This window comes from Haliaeetus albicilla, chromosome 3 (assembly GCF_947461875.1).
Source record: "Haliaeetus albicilla chromosome 3, bHalAlb1.1, whole genome shotgun sequence".
Classification (NCBI taxonomy): domain Eukaryota; kingdom Metazoa; phylum Chordata; class Aves; order Accipitriformes; family Accipitridae; genus Haliaeetus; species Haliaeetus albicilla.
In genome coordinates this window covers 22,846,656-22,859,234 of record NC_091485.1, presented here as the reverse complement: position 1 = coordinate 22,859,234, position 12,579 = coordinate 22,846,656, and the positions used below count along the sequence as shown (strand labels likewise).

General features: G+C 38.8%; 1 protein-coding gene across 7 annotated transcripts in view; it reads right to left on the bottom strand.

Annotated features, from left to right (window-relative positions):
- DLGAP1 (DLG associated protein 1) overlaps window positions 1–12,579 on the bottom strand; it is a 440,736-nt gene that overhangs the window by 35,615 nt on the left and 392,542 nt on the right. The window lies entirely within an intron of this gene.

Genomic DNA, 12,579 nt, shown 5'->3' with positions numbered 1-12,579 from the left:
CACATTCAGGTAAATCAGCTGCTGTCGCTACGCCACCAGCATTTACTCTGGGACTTATGGAGAATTGTGGAGGCTGCTGCTTGGGTGATGATATCCCAGAAACAACACAGGTGGTTCGTGGTCTGGAGAATGTTCTCTGAGTGGTGGAAATGCAAACTGAAATTCACCACTGAAGAATTCAAAGCACATACACACGTGTATATCCAGGTAACGGTTTGGGAAGCCGGTGACAACCTTGCCTAATAGAGGTTTGTGTGCAATGCTACTTTGCAATTCAGCAAAGTGTAAATTGCCCCATTTAAAATATGCTAGGCAGGGTCATTGTGGATCTCCTGGGGAGATGCCAGCACCTTCAGGACCTCCCAGCAAGGCACATAAGTATCATTTTTCTTACATAGCAGATAGGGAAATGATAATGAAACACACTTGAAAAGTGCTCTTAGATAGGAGAGCAAGCTTCAAAAATAAAAAGCAAACCTTAACAAGACTGGTCCTCACATCACTGGTCATCCCCCACTAGAAAGAGAGTCAATAGCAACTGTCTATTGACAGCTACTGGGCACTCTGGACACAGCAGTACAAATACAGAAATGCCTGATTAAGATGTCTTTCATTCTGTTGGTAAACGTACTCAATGAGGAGTCTAATCCACAGTGCAATGAAAGATGTTTGCGCTCAGCTAATTAAATGTGAAGTTATTCTTAAGAGGGGGAGGGAATTGACAAGTCATACGGTGAAATTGTAAAGAGAAACAGCAAACGTTCTTTTAGCAAGTCAAAACAAATCCTCAGTTTCCTGGAGTCATGCAGCACATACTGTACAGCTCTGGAGAAGCAGAGTGTGCAAGTCATAAAAGAACCCCAGGCACTTCATTACTGGAAATGATGTAAGCTCCCGCCGCTCCTCTGCAGAAACGACAACAAAACAATGCTCGGGCCGCTGCCGCCGTCGGAGGCAGCTGCGCTCTAAAAGTTGTAGCTGGCTGAGCCATCCAAACGGCTGAAGCACAACAACGAAAGGGATTTGGTGCACCAGTTTTTCTCTGGGTGCGTTCAAGAACCTGGCAACTTGTGACAGGGCAACCTGAAGGATCTGTCAGCTGTTCAAGTGGCTACAGTATTTTAAATGCTAAGCTGCTTGAAAAACAAAATGAATACTCCCCAAGAAACTGGTGCTCTCTTTGTGCAGCCAAGAGACCCTGAGCGTTCAGTCAGTGCGGGAAGAGCACATCACGTTGCTTTCTGTCCCCACGGGCAAAGGGGAAGCTCATCCATCCAGCTCTCCTGCAGCAGAGGTGGGCTGCCTGGCAGGACTCAGAGGGAGAAGATTACAGAATCATGGGACACATAAAAAAAATGGAGAAATCCTCACTTCACACACAGGGAACTTTCAAGGGGTTTTGCACATGAAAGTTAGTTTAATTCACATCAGGAAGTGAATTTAAAGGGATGTCTAAATTCCCTGATAAATATGTTCTTGGACACGTACCAAGGAGCGAAGTTCTGTACGGAAACTGATCTGACTGGAGAGTCAAGTCAAAGTAGTCTCATTCTTCATTAAAATTGTTTAGACGTGGAGTTAATCAGAAATATCTTTTTCTGAATAGCAAACGTATATATGAACCCTCAGTTTGTCATAATATACACTAGCTTTTAGTATTATTTTCCAGAGCACACATGCTGCTGGAGCAGGTATACATTCCTCTCCTAAGGCATATGCAAGGTTTAATCCAGAAACTAGTTAAGTCATGTGCAAGAATCCTCTGACTCCCAAAGCACCTTGAATCAGGCCCACCGCTTCCAGCTCTATCAATCTACCAAGTAATGCTCTCCTTTTCCTTTTGATCTTTATCCTATTTCTGTGGCCTGCCTTCGGGTCACAGTTTAATTCCAAATACCTAGAGAAAAAGCACTTTCTCCAGATTAACCAAAAAAAAAAAAAAAAAAAAAAAGTCATGGTGTTTGTCCTCCTAGCCAGTATTTCCAAACAACTAGCTCATGGGACAGGAATTTGGAACAGGGAGTGTCAACTACCCAGTTCAGAAGGAAGTCTAATGATAAAAAAAATAATCCCAGATTGCATAATAATAAAGGCTTGAATTTGAATGTTTCATTGTAAGAGCACTTTAGTTGTTTAAACATGCTCACTAGGGAGATGAGCCCTCGGGAACAAACATCAGCACACAAACACAAATTTTCAGCTCAGTGAATGGGTGCTCAGGAGACCCCCCAGGGCAGATTAATATTTGTGAAGAGATCAAATTCATGCAGTACTTTGAACAGTTCGAGTGATGAGATATATAAGCAATATCTTTCTAATTTGGCAGTCTCATGTAAACTTGGTTAACAGATACAAGAACAAATGAAAGTGCAAATGTAAAGTTAATTAACATAATAGTGTTTCTCTTGAGAAAAGGGACTAATTCCACAGTTTGAAAGGAGCAACAAAGGACACAACTTGTGCACAACTAAGTATTAGGCTACAATGCAGGAGTTCTTCCACCCTGCACAGATGGACCTCGGTGTTCTGATTTACTGTCTATTAAACAGGTGTGTTAGCAGCAATGCCCTTGCATCTCACACAACTGCAATATGAAACACAGATGTAGGCACATACAAGCAGACCTGAGCCACACAGCTGCAGCCCCCAAGCCCCCCCCCGAAGTGCAGTGCTTGGTTTGGTTTGTTAGACTCAGAGCTGTTATTCTCTTTACCATGTACTTCTTTCCTTACTTTGTTGAGGTTTGGGGTGGAATGCTTGGAAATAGGAGTTTCAGATCCTGTATTGTTGTTTTTACATGCAAAAAATTGGTATGAAAACAGAGCATGCATCTTCTTAATAAAAAATTACTTTCATATAGCAGATGGTTTCTGAAGATGTAGAGGTTTACTATTACAAAACTGGAATAAAGATTTTTATAAGAAGTTCTAAACTGCCCAAGGGAATAATACCAGAGTGAGTTATGGATGTCGTTATCCCAAAGAAAACTACTGAAATCTATGTACCACACCATCAGGAGTTCTGCCAAGGCCATGCTTTTTCCATATACCTACCACCACCAAGCCAGATATCTTATCTGACAACAGTCTAAGCTATACTGGATTAGGAAACAGGCATAACTGATAACCAAAATCCTGCAGAAATCTAAACAAAGTATCTAAACTATTTTTACTGTACACAATAGCATGACAGATTTAATATCCCATGTACTCTGAGGTTAAAAGCTGGTGCTGGTGACCTTTTCATAAGCCTGGACACTTTTCTTTGCAAGTAGGGTGCCTCCAGATTCCCAGCTGGATACAGTAAAGGACCTTCTGAAACCTAGGAGAGAGATGAGACTAAATATGACTTATCCTGCAGCTCAAATGGATGGTGTTAGAAAATCTGCACGTGCATAGTCAGTGGATGACAGGTGAATATTTCTCCAGCAGATTTTTTTTTTTAATGTCTGATGTTGGAAGCTGCTGATGCCAGTCAAAAGTTTAATTGCTATCCCAGGGAAGCTGAATTAGTGTACAGAGAACAGGTGAGACAGTCAAAGGTGTCTGCTAAATGCATTTTATCACTAGGATATCACCACAAATTACAGATGCACAGACAAAATTCAGTGCACGTAGGCTTCCTATGAGACTCACTTCACTCCTTGTACTATATAGCTATTGCTGAACTTCTCTATACATAAAAATTACCAGTATGTTAACAGCACACAACTTAAGCAATTAATCTCATTTGGCCTCAAAGCTAAGAAGTCTATAAACAACTGAAACTCTGGAAAAATGATTTCACATAAACTGAAAGTCATTACCCAAAGTGGATCGTTGCTAGGATGGCTTATAATACATTACTTCTAAAACCTGTGATCTTTACTGGTGTCAAGCCATTAGGACTCGGCTTTATCTTTTCTGAAGACAAAGATGAAATAGGTAAGAATATGACCATGTGCAAACCCTAGATTTAATTTCAGTTAATGCATATGAACTGCCTTGCCTTTTCATCCGGAGTGAGCAGCAGGAGGGGACAGCAGTGGCACTCGCTTCTGCCATTGCCTTGCCAGCAGCTGTGTCCATGAGATCGAACTTCACCATCCCTGTGGAGATGGTGCTTTACAGATGGGTTAAATCCTGGCCATTGGCCCACGGGACGTGATGAAGCTATGTACCCTCAGATAACATAAGAATAGCTGCTCAAGCAGAAATTCGGTCAGGCTGAGAGGGAAGTCAGAAGTGAAACTATTTTGGCCTTGTCCTTAAATGCTGGCTACCAACAAAGCCTCTGGAAAAAGACCACCACCAACTGCAGGGATGAGGATGTGAGTCTGTTCTGGACAGATGCTCTCTGAGAGCTTTGAAGATTCAAACTGCTTTGAAACAGTCATGGTAGAAGGTGTCTGATACAGAACATCAACCTCTACATTCAATGAAGCATGTTGGAGAAGAGTGAAAAAAAAGACAAAAACAATACAGCAGTGTGGTCTTTTTTAGTTAGCATGTGAATTATTTACCATTTTTTTCATCTCTACAGCATTTTTTTTCTGAGAAAATCAGGGAAACGCTGCTTGACCTATAGCTTAAACTAAGTCTAGCAAACTGTTCAAATGCTTTCTGCACTCAAATACTTCACCAAACCTTTCATACTCCCCCCCCCCCCTCCATTTTGGAGCAGTCATGGAAAACAAGAAACATTATAAGTTTAGATAAAAAAAATGCTTTAAACTATCTTATGCTTCAGAACTTACGTGTCATGAAGTCACCATGGTAAGAAAGTCATAAGTTTTCTGAATATCAATACATTAATCTTATAAAAGGCATTTATGGAAAACAGAGGAAACCTTGTGAAATATGATATTTATCCCACTTAGACCAAGAATGTGTAACAGTAAATAAATGTAATAATATGCAGGTTGATGAAATCAGATTCTTTTCCCATATATTTTCCAGGAAGCAACTTCACTGGCACTTTGATGTAACACTTCATTATGTGTTACTGCAGCACTCTCAAATTCCAGAATTTGCATCTTTTTTCCTCTGGCAATACTGTTAATAAAACAAAATGGGCATTTTTTTTTTAATGTGGAGTTGTGCTAACCAAATACAGACACATACATGTAAGCAGCTATTTAAGTAAAAACACAGTGCAAGAACCAAAGCCTGGATCTTCAGAGACACAGAGGGTTGAACTCTCTGCAAGTATCTAGCCACCTTAGCTAGGAAGATATATTTAAAAATTTTCAAATCCAAGCATACTCTGAAAAACTGATCACTTATTTTTTTGACTACTGAGGAACAGTTGAATATAAAGGCTTTGGCTACAAGTGCACTTTGCAAGTTCTTGGGGCTAATCGCTTGAAAACTTGTCTCTTATTTACATTTCTGAATTGGATCTGGATTCTTGAAAACTTGACCTGAACTGTGAATACACAACCTAATTTCCAGACTGTACCTGCCAGTAGGTCTTTCAACATGCCAAAAGTGAGCACACCACAGTAGAGCCCACATTTGCCACACTGGCCATATTACTGGAGGTGTTATTTCTTAAAATTATCATGTAATATTTGTAGCTACTGGTGCTGGACACATTAATGTACTCTTGTATATATGGTTTCCCTTTAGTTACAGATGGAATATTTAATATCTGAGCAGCCAATACATAGGAGACTTGAACCCTATCAAACCTGGAGATATATCAGGGCAGATTTGTGGTCAGAACCAAGCTCACATGTTACCAAAGCTCTTCTGAAGCAAGTACTGTGGGTCATGCCCTCCTTTGCAGTTCATTTAGAAGCACTGCATTTTGTCCTTCCTGAGCATCTGCTGTCCATCTCTCATCCTCCCATGGTGGCAATGGAACTGACTGATGATAAAGCAAGTTTAGCAGACAGTTATCTTAGGAGGAGTTTGTAATGAATTTGGTGGAGAAATTGCAGGTTGAAATTGTACAGCTTTTTGCCACGTAGGAGGTTGGACTAGAGAATAATTAGGATTCTCGTCTTCTAAATCTGTGGATCCCAGAAACTAACCTGTGAACTTAGAGGAGACTTAAGCAAGCCAATTATCTGTCAGTAATCTAATCGTGGAGCATTTAAGTTACCTAGCTATTAATGTAGTTGGACATCACTGTTTTCAACCTTACTGCAAGGATTTTCTTTTTAAGTTCTTCACTGCAACTAACTTTCAAAAGGCAACACTTGGCTGGGGCATTGACACTTCAAAGTGTGATTTCTGTACAAGAAAAAAATGACTGTAGAAGTTGTTCCCTCTTTCTCAGTCTGGAAATGTACCTTCTTTGTTGGCTGCTGATGCTAGCAAGAAAACAAGCTTCTACTGGTTTTTACTCCCAGTGGTTTTTTGAATACTTAATAAACTTAAGGTAGGGTAAGCAGAATTCTGTATCATTGCACACATTGGCATCAAGCTGGTCTCACAGAATTTGATTAGTGATGCATCTAAATTAGCTTAGAAATCAATTAGTTTAAATTGCTGCAAACCTACCCCTGATGTGGACATATTTAGAAGTGGACATGACTGATAAGATCTTTTTTTAAACTTAAATGAAAATGCAGTGGAAATAAGAGTGATTCCCTCAAAGAGTTTATTCCAATTAACCTTATCAGTTCAATGATTTTACACTGATTTCCTTTTATGCCATGGTGTGCAAACAAGCTATACATTGTTATCAATTACATCCATTTGAATCCACTGAAAACTGTATAGGTGCAATTTAACCTAATAATAATTTTGCGAACTGTAAGACCCCTCTTTAATATTCTGGGTCAAATCAAAATCAGTTGTTGGGGTTGCTCTATTTGAGTTCATTTGTGCCTGCCTGGTTTGGTTACTTTTACACCTGGGATTTTTCAAAAGGTACAATAAAACACGGAACACAGTGAGCAACATTGTTACTAATGAACTTTTCAGAGCTGACTCACACTGGGGAAGTTCTGCACTACGAGACAGGTATACATAAAGGACAGTTATAGTCCTCCAGTCACTAGGGACTGGTATACAGAGCAAGTACAGAAATCTAGGTACACCAGTTTTGCATGTTATTCAACCCTAAGGCTGTTCAGAAGATTTTAAGCAATCAAGAAAGTCATTGCTCTGACACAGACTATTCAAATGTGTTTAATGCAACCCACATGAAATAGAATTTACTATTTTCGGTACAGTAGCTACCTACTTTATTAAGCAAACAATCTCATGATGCTGATGACTATAGATTGTGATTCCTAACAGCAGAAAGTGCTTTGTCACCCGATCCAACAAAGGAGTCAAATCTCTTTAAACTCTTAAAATAAAGTATATACTTAAGCTTTTTTGCTCAGTTCCTGATGGCATCAAGGTTTTACTGCTTTCAGATCATCTCAAAAGTCTACCTTTCAATTTGTTTTGAGAATCTTATTTTATGCTACTTTATATCTAAGATTATATTAAACAGTTTGGCTAAGAGTTAAAAGTTATTCAAATGACAGCAATGATGAAGGACTGCTGTGTTTTAATCAGATATATGTTGGGAAGAAACTGTGCAAATGCCAAAGACAAGAAAATAAAAGCCAGTACAAACTAAAAGAAGAATGTGATTGATAAAAACAACATGAACAACTTTTTAGCTACTATAAATCGCCATGAAGTACCACAAGAACTGATTTATATCATTTTACTATCAGTTTCAATGTAGTTCACTGTAACTTAAAAGAGCTATGCAGGTGTAACAACACACTATATTATTCTCATAGATAATTATTAATAAACATAAATGTGGAAAATGAGCATTCAGGAAGAGAAAGTATCATGTCGGTATTGAGCAAGAACATCTGTTCAGCTGGGGAAGTACTGACTTGTTTTTAAGCAGCCAGTACTGCATTTTTCAGCAGACTTTTCCCTTTTGGGGTGTTCCAGTCCAAGCAGGAATGTCTAAAACAAGCAAGTTATGCTCATGTATTTCCTAAAAAAACCGAAACCAAATCCCAACCAAAACCAAAAGCAAGAGCTGCTTGCAGCAGGAAGAAGGAAGGAAAGAAGGAAAATTACAACTAAATCCATGCTCCGGGCTGAACAGTGACTTGTCATCTGAGAGACAATTATGACCCAGCTCAAAAGTTTTGCCTCCCCTGATAAGGTTATCAGATGACCTGCTAAAAGTCACCGGTCGGGGCAGATCCTCTAGCGCCGTGGGGGAAGATCCATTCCCTTCTCAAATGAGGAGGAAATGTAGACAAAGGCTTTACACAAGAAATTATACTTATCTTTAGCCTAACTTCAGGTAAATAGCAAAACTGACTCAGGCTTGATGACGTAAGATTTTTGAAAACCTAGAAAAAATGAAATTGTTTGGTGAAGCAGTCATATGAAAAATGTGTATGAAATACATATTCTGTGTTGAAAGGAATTAAAACCTACACCAAAACCTGATTTCTATCTTCCCATTTTACATTCAAATTAACAAGTTACATCCTTGCTTGGCGATCTTTTTATCTATTTGGTTGTTTTTATGACAAAAGTCCTAGTTAATAATGCAACAAATCAGCTGAAAATACTGGCTTGGCGTGAGAAATTCCTAATGATCAACCTCAGTGTTCTGAGCACAAAAAATATTGACATCTCATTTACAGTCACCATAGCGTACAGATAAGAGCATTTCTGTAGCACAAAAATCACTTCTTGTTGGGAGTCCTGAACTAGCAAGAGGACATCACCAATTCCCAGAAGACATTTAGACAAAGGAAATGGTAGCCCTGGCACATGTGAAAGAGGACAGACCAGACTTGTGTTACTTTTAAGCAAGATTTGAGTGAAAGACATTCTCATTTCTTTCCACATATTTCCCCATTTATTAAAGAAATGCCTGTAAAACAGGCCTTGAAGAAATTCAGATTCACAGTTTGCAGGAGGCATTAGACACAAACTCCCATAACTTCCATGGAGACATCAGCTGCATGCCTGATGATGGTCCAACCGCTTTTTTTCCCCTATTTTTTTTGTTTGTTTTTTATTTAGAAAACCCATCTGTTTAGTAGAGGTGGAAATTTTAAAACTTGCCAACATGATCCTGAAACCCTGATGGCTGAATTCATGTCATATCATTCCAGTGGCAAAAATCAAATGTTTATTTTACATAATTTCCACAAGGACAAGAAGCATTGTCACAGTAAAGAACCAATGTGAACAAACTTTTCTCTCCCCAAACCACATAGTATTTATTTTCCACTTACAATTTCCTTTAGCCAGAGATTTTGGAACTAGTTCTCATGGTCTCAGCCTGGGATAAACCTCCCTTTTCTCTAATCCCTAGACAGCAAAATAATATTAGCATTTCTCACGTTTACGTAAATGTAAAAAATGAATGATACATTTTGTACTGGCTTAGTTATAAGATAAACACAGACGTTCTGTGCTGGGTAAGTTAAAAGGTAGACCCAGGCCATCTATTTAATAGGTAAAAAGAGAAAGCAAACACGCCCAAATGAATTTTGACGCTTCGAAGTATTTAGACCTTTTGAATCTCTAGACTACAGAAATGCTTTCTGAAGATCACAAGGCCAATACAAAATCATTGCAAACACCAGCAAAGTGAATCCTACAATCCGTATAATTTCACATGCACATAGCAAATCCTCCACACCCCTAAGCGCATGAGATGCAGGAAAGGGTCTAGATTAAATTTTTAATCAAAGTTCCAGTTTTTGAGTTGTGTCTCTATCATTTTCTGCCCCAGCCTGAAATGTCCTCTTCTTCAATCACTTCTGTAATAAGACCCATTTATTGCATACAGCTATTCCTCCTACAAACCTGGTGTTTCTTTTGGAATAAAAATCTCAGCCTGTGATATTCACTGGCTTGCTGTGAATCAGAAGGTAACCCAAACCTCTGACTGAAGATGCTACCACAGGCTTACGGGATGTGAAATAAAGGGAAAGAGTCACATCTGGATCCTCTTGTCCAAACTGCTTGGTTAAAAATAAATAAATAAATAAATAAACTAATCCAAATAGCTGTGAATGTTCTACGAAAACAAGGATGCTCAGCAGAGCAACCCACAACCTGGTTCAACTCAGGCTGTTCAGTTCGGCTCTGCTTTGCTTGAAAACCTTTATGTGACCTCAATTTCTGTTTGCATGGATATTTCAAGAATGCCTGTCTTAATAGCAGCACCTTTATCTGCCTGGTTAACATTGTTGAGAACATGTGGTTATTCACTATTTGTTATTCTCATCAAATTACAGAGTCTGAGCAGTATCACTGTTAAATGCCATCACCCAGCACAAACAGCAAATAATTAAAATGGACAGATGATGAATAATCCACAGGCCAGTGTCTGCTTTTCATAAATTGTCTGTTAACAAATGATAAACAAACACATGTGTAATAATGAAGACTGTTCACAAACAACTTGGGAACTGGGAAAAATTATAAATTTAAGATTGAAATCAGTTCCAGTGAGTGAATCAGTCAGCTATTGTTACCAACAATATTAATATAATTTACTTTTTATCACAGGGGATCTAAGAGGATATACAGTCTGTGTGTAGCTGTAGGTCACAGCAGCATCATCCACGGCTGCAATGCACCCAGCTGAGAGGACGGTTTGAGGCTAGTTGGATGTTTTCCAGAAGAGCTATTACCCTGGAGTAATTATGCATTTTGGAAGTGGTTTAAACTGAATCACTACACCCCCACTTTTTATTGGAGATTAAGGGTATCCAGACAAAGAGTTATTCTGGAATAACCACGGTACTTTTGGAGAATTTCCAGTTAGGGAGAGTTTGCTGCAGAGAGGAGTGCAGCACACTGAGCCAGCAGTCTCCTCCCGCAACCTTTGTTTTTTTCAGAGTCTGTCAAAGTGCTGGCAGGTCTGATTCCTTTCAGCTTTTAAAGACTAAAAAGGGCAATATTCAAGGTACTTTGGCTGAATGACTTGGGTGAAGAAAACAGCCACAACGTGTGTGCATGAACTCGCCTCTATCTAAAATTTATCAGAGCACAGACTTCCCTGCCTGCAGAATGATTAGGAAAATCATAAACAATGAGAAAGGTAGCTTCTGACATGCACAATGTCATTCTTTTGTGTATGAAATTGCTGTTTAATCCATGTATATCAGAAGTGAAATATACTCATAAAATAAAAAGGAACTTTCTTACAGTTTTCCTGAATTTAGTGCTTAGGACTGTGGATGAGTCATATTTTCCTTGCTAGCCCATTCAGCTGACTTTTCTATACATGTCTTGAATGTGCTATGTATTAACAGCCAAGCAGGCTACCACAGCAGTTTTCTTTGAGATTGGGAACCTGCTGCTTTGACCTGTTTATCAAGAGAAAAGTGTCATCTCACCAGGACAAGATTGTTTCATATTTTTCCTATTTTCTTCTTGTGCGCAATTTCTTTTTAACCCCTTCAAGCCAAGTAAAAAATGACTGGACTAGAGGATTTTTTTTTTCTTCTTCTTCTTTTCTAATATTTGCACATCATTCAGGAAAAAAACAGAAACATTTTTCTTTATATAAAAGTTTAAATTGTGAAGTTGGAAAAGCATACCCTTAATGTTCTTTATATATGTCTGTGTGGAACCTCTTTGTGTCTATTTTCAAGCACATGCAGTGGAATTTAAACTCTTAAAAGGGAAAATAAATACATATATATTTATGAACAAGCCTATAATGATAAAGGGAAAAGTGCAAAAACTGTCATGACAGAAATGAGAAGACAATAATTTTAAACCTTGTTATGCTCACACAACAGAATGGACTCGAGCTCTGTTGAGCGTTAGAGTCCTTCAGGATGCAAGGCGCTATTCACTCTAATTTAAGTTAGTATTACAGTCAAAAAGCTTTCAGTTTTGAAAGTGTCCTAAGCTGCTCTGAAATGTTCCAGAGCTTTGTTTTCCTCACTTCCACACTTCCACTGGTACAAGTTAAAAGTAAGACCTCCTAGATCATTGTATTAGCCTCACTAAGGAGAACTGAGCCAACAGTACTTCCCCCTCCCCCATAAATTAGATGTTGTCAGAAGAAGAAAATGGGCTAAAAAGGCTACTTTTCACATTCCTCAGACTGCTGCATGCCACTTGGTCGAGAACTGAGATTCCTGTGAGCTTCCACAGCCTCCCATGTGTGAAATTCATCCTACGTGACAATTTTAACATCAGTTGCATCATTAACACATGTTCCTGTCTGCACAATGTTTTTTTGCACTTTGCCAGATGAGGCAAAGGCTAGCTGAATTGTTACTGTGCACATGCAATTTTCTAATAAAAGCAATATGGGCATTATTATTCTTGGAAACACATTTGGAAAATCTTACTCTACATTGTGTAATACGCATTAGGGTGACAGGTAGGCGAGGTGCTGGAAGTGTATGTGGGGTAAGAAAGAGGAGTCCACAAGTACAATAAATACCTGTGTGCATGTGCTTGTCTGAACACACAAATACAGCCACCAATGTACACACATGCAAAACCATGTTCATCTTGAACTCTGCCTTTGAGTTTTGCTTTTGTTCTCATCTTATACGATGCAACAAATTTCAAGGCATACTTTTCTCCTGAGGTTCGATTTGTATCTTTGGTTTCTTACAGGATGCTCCTT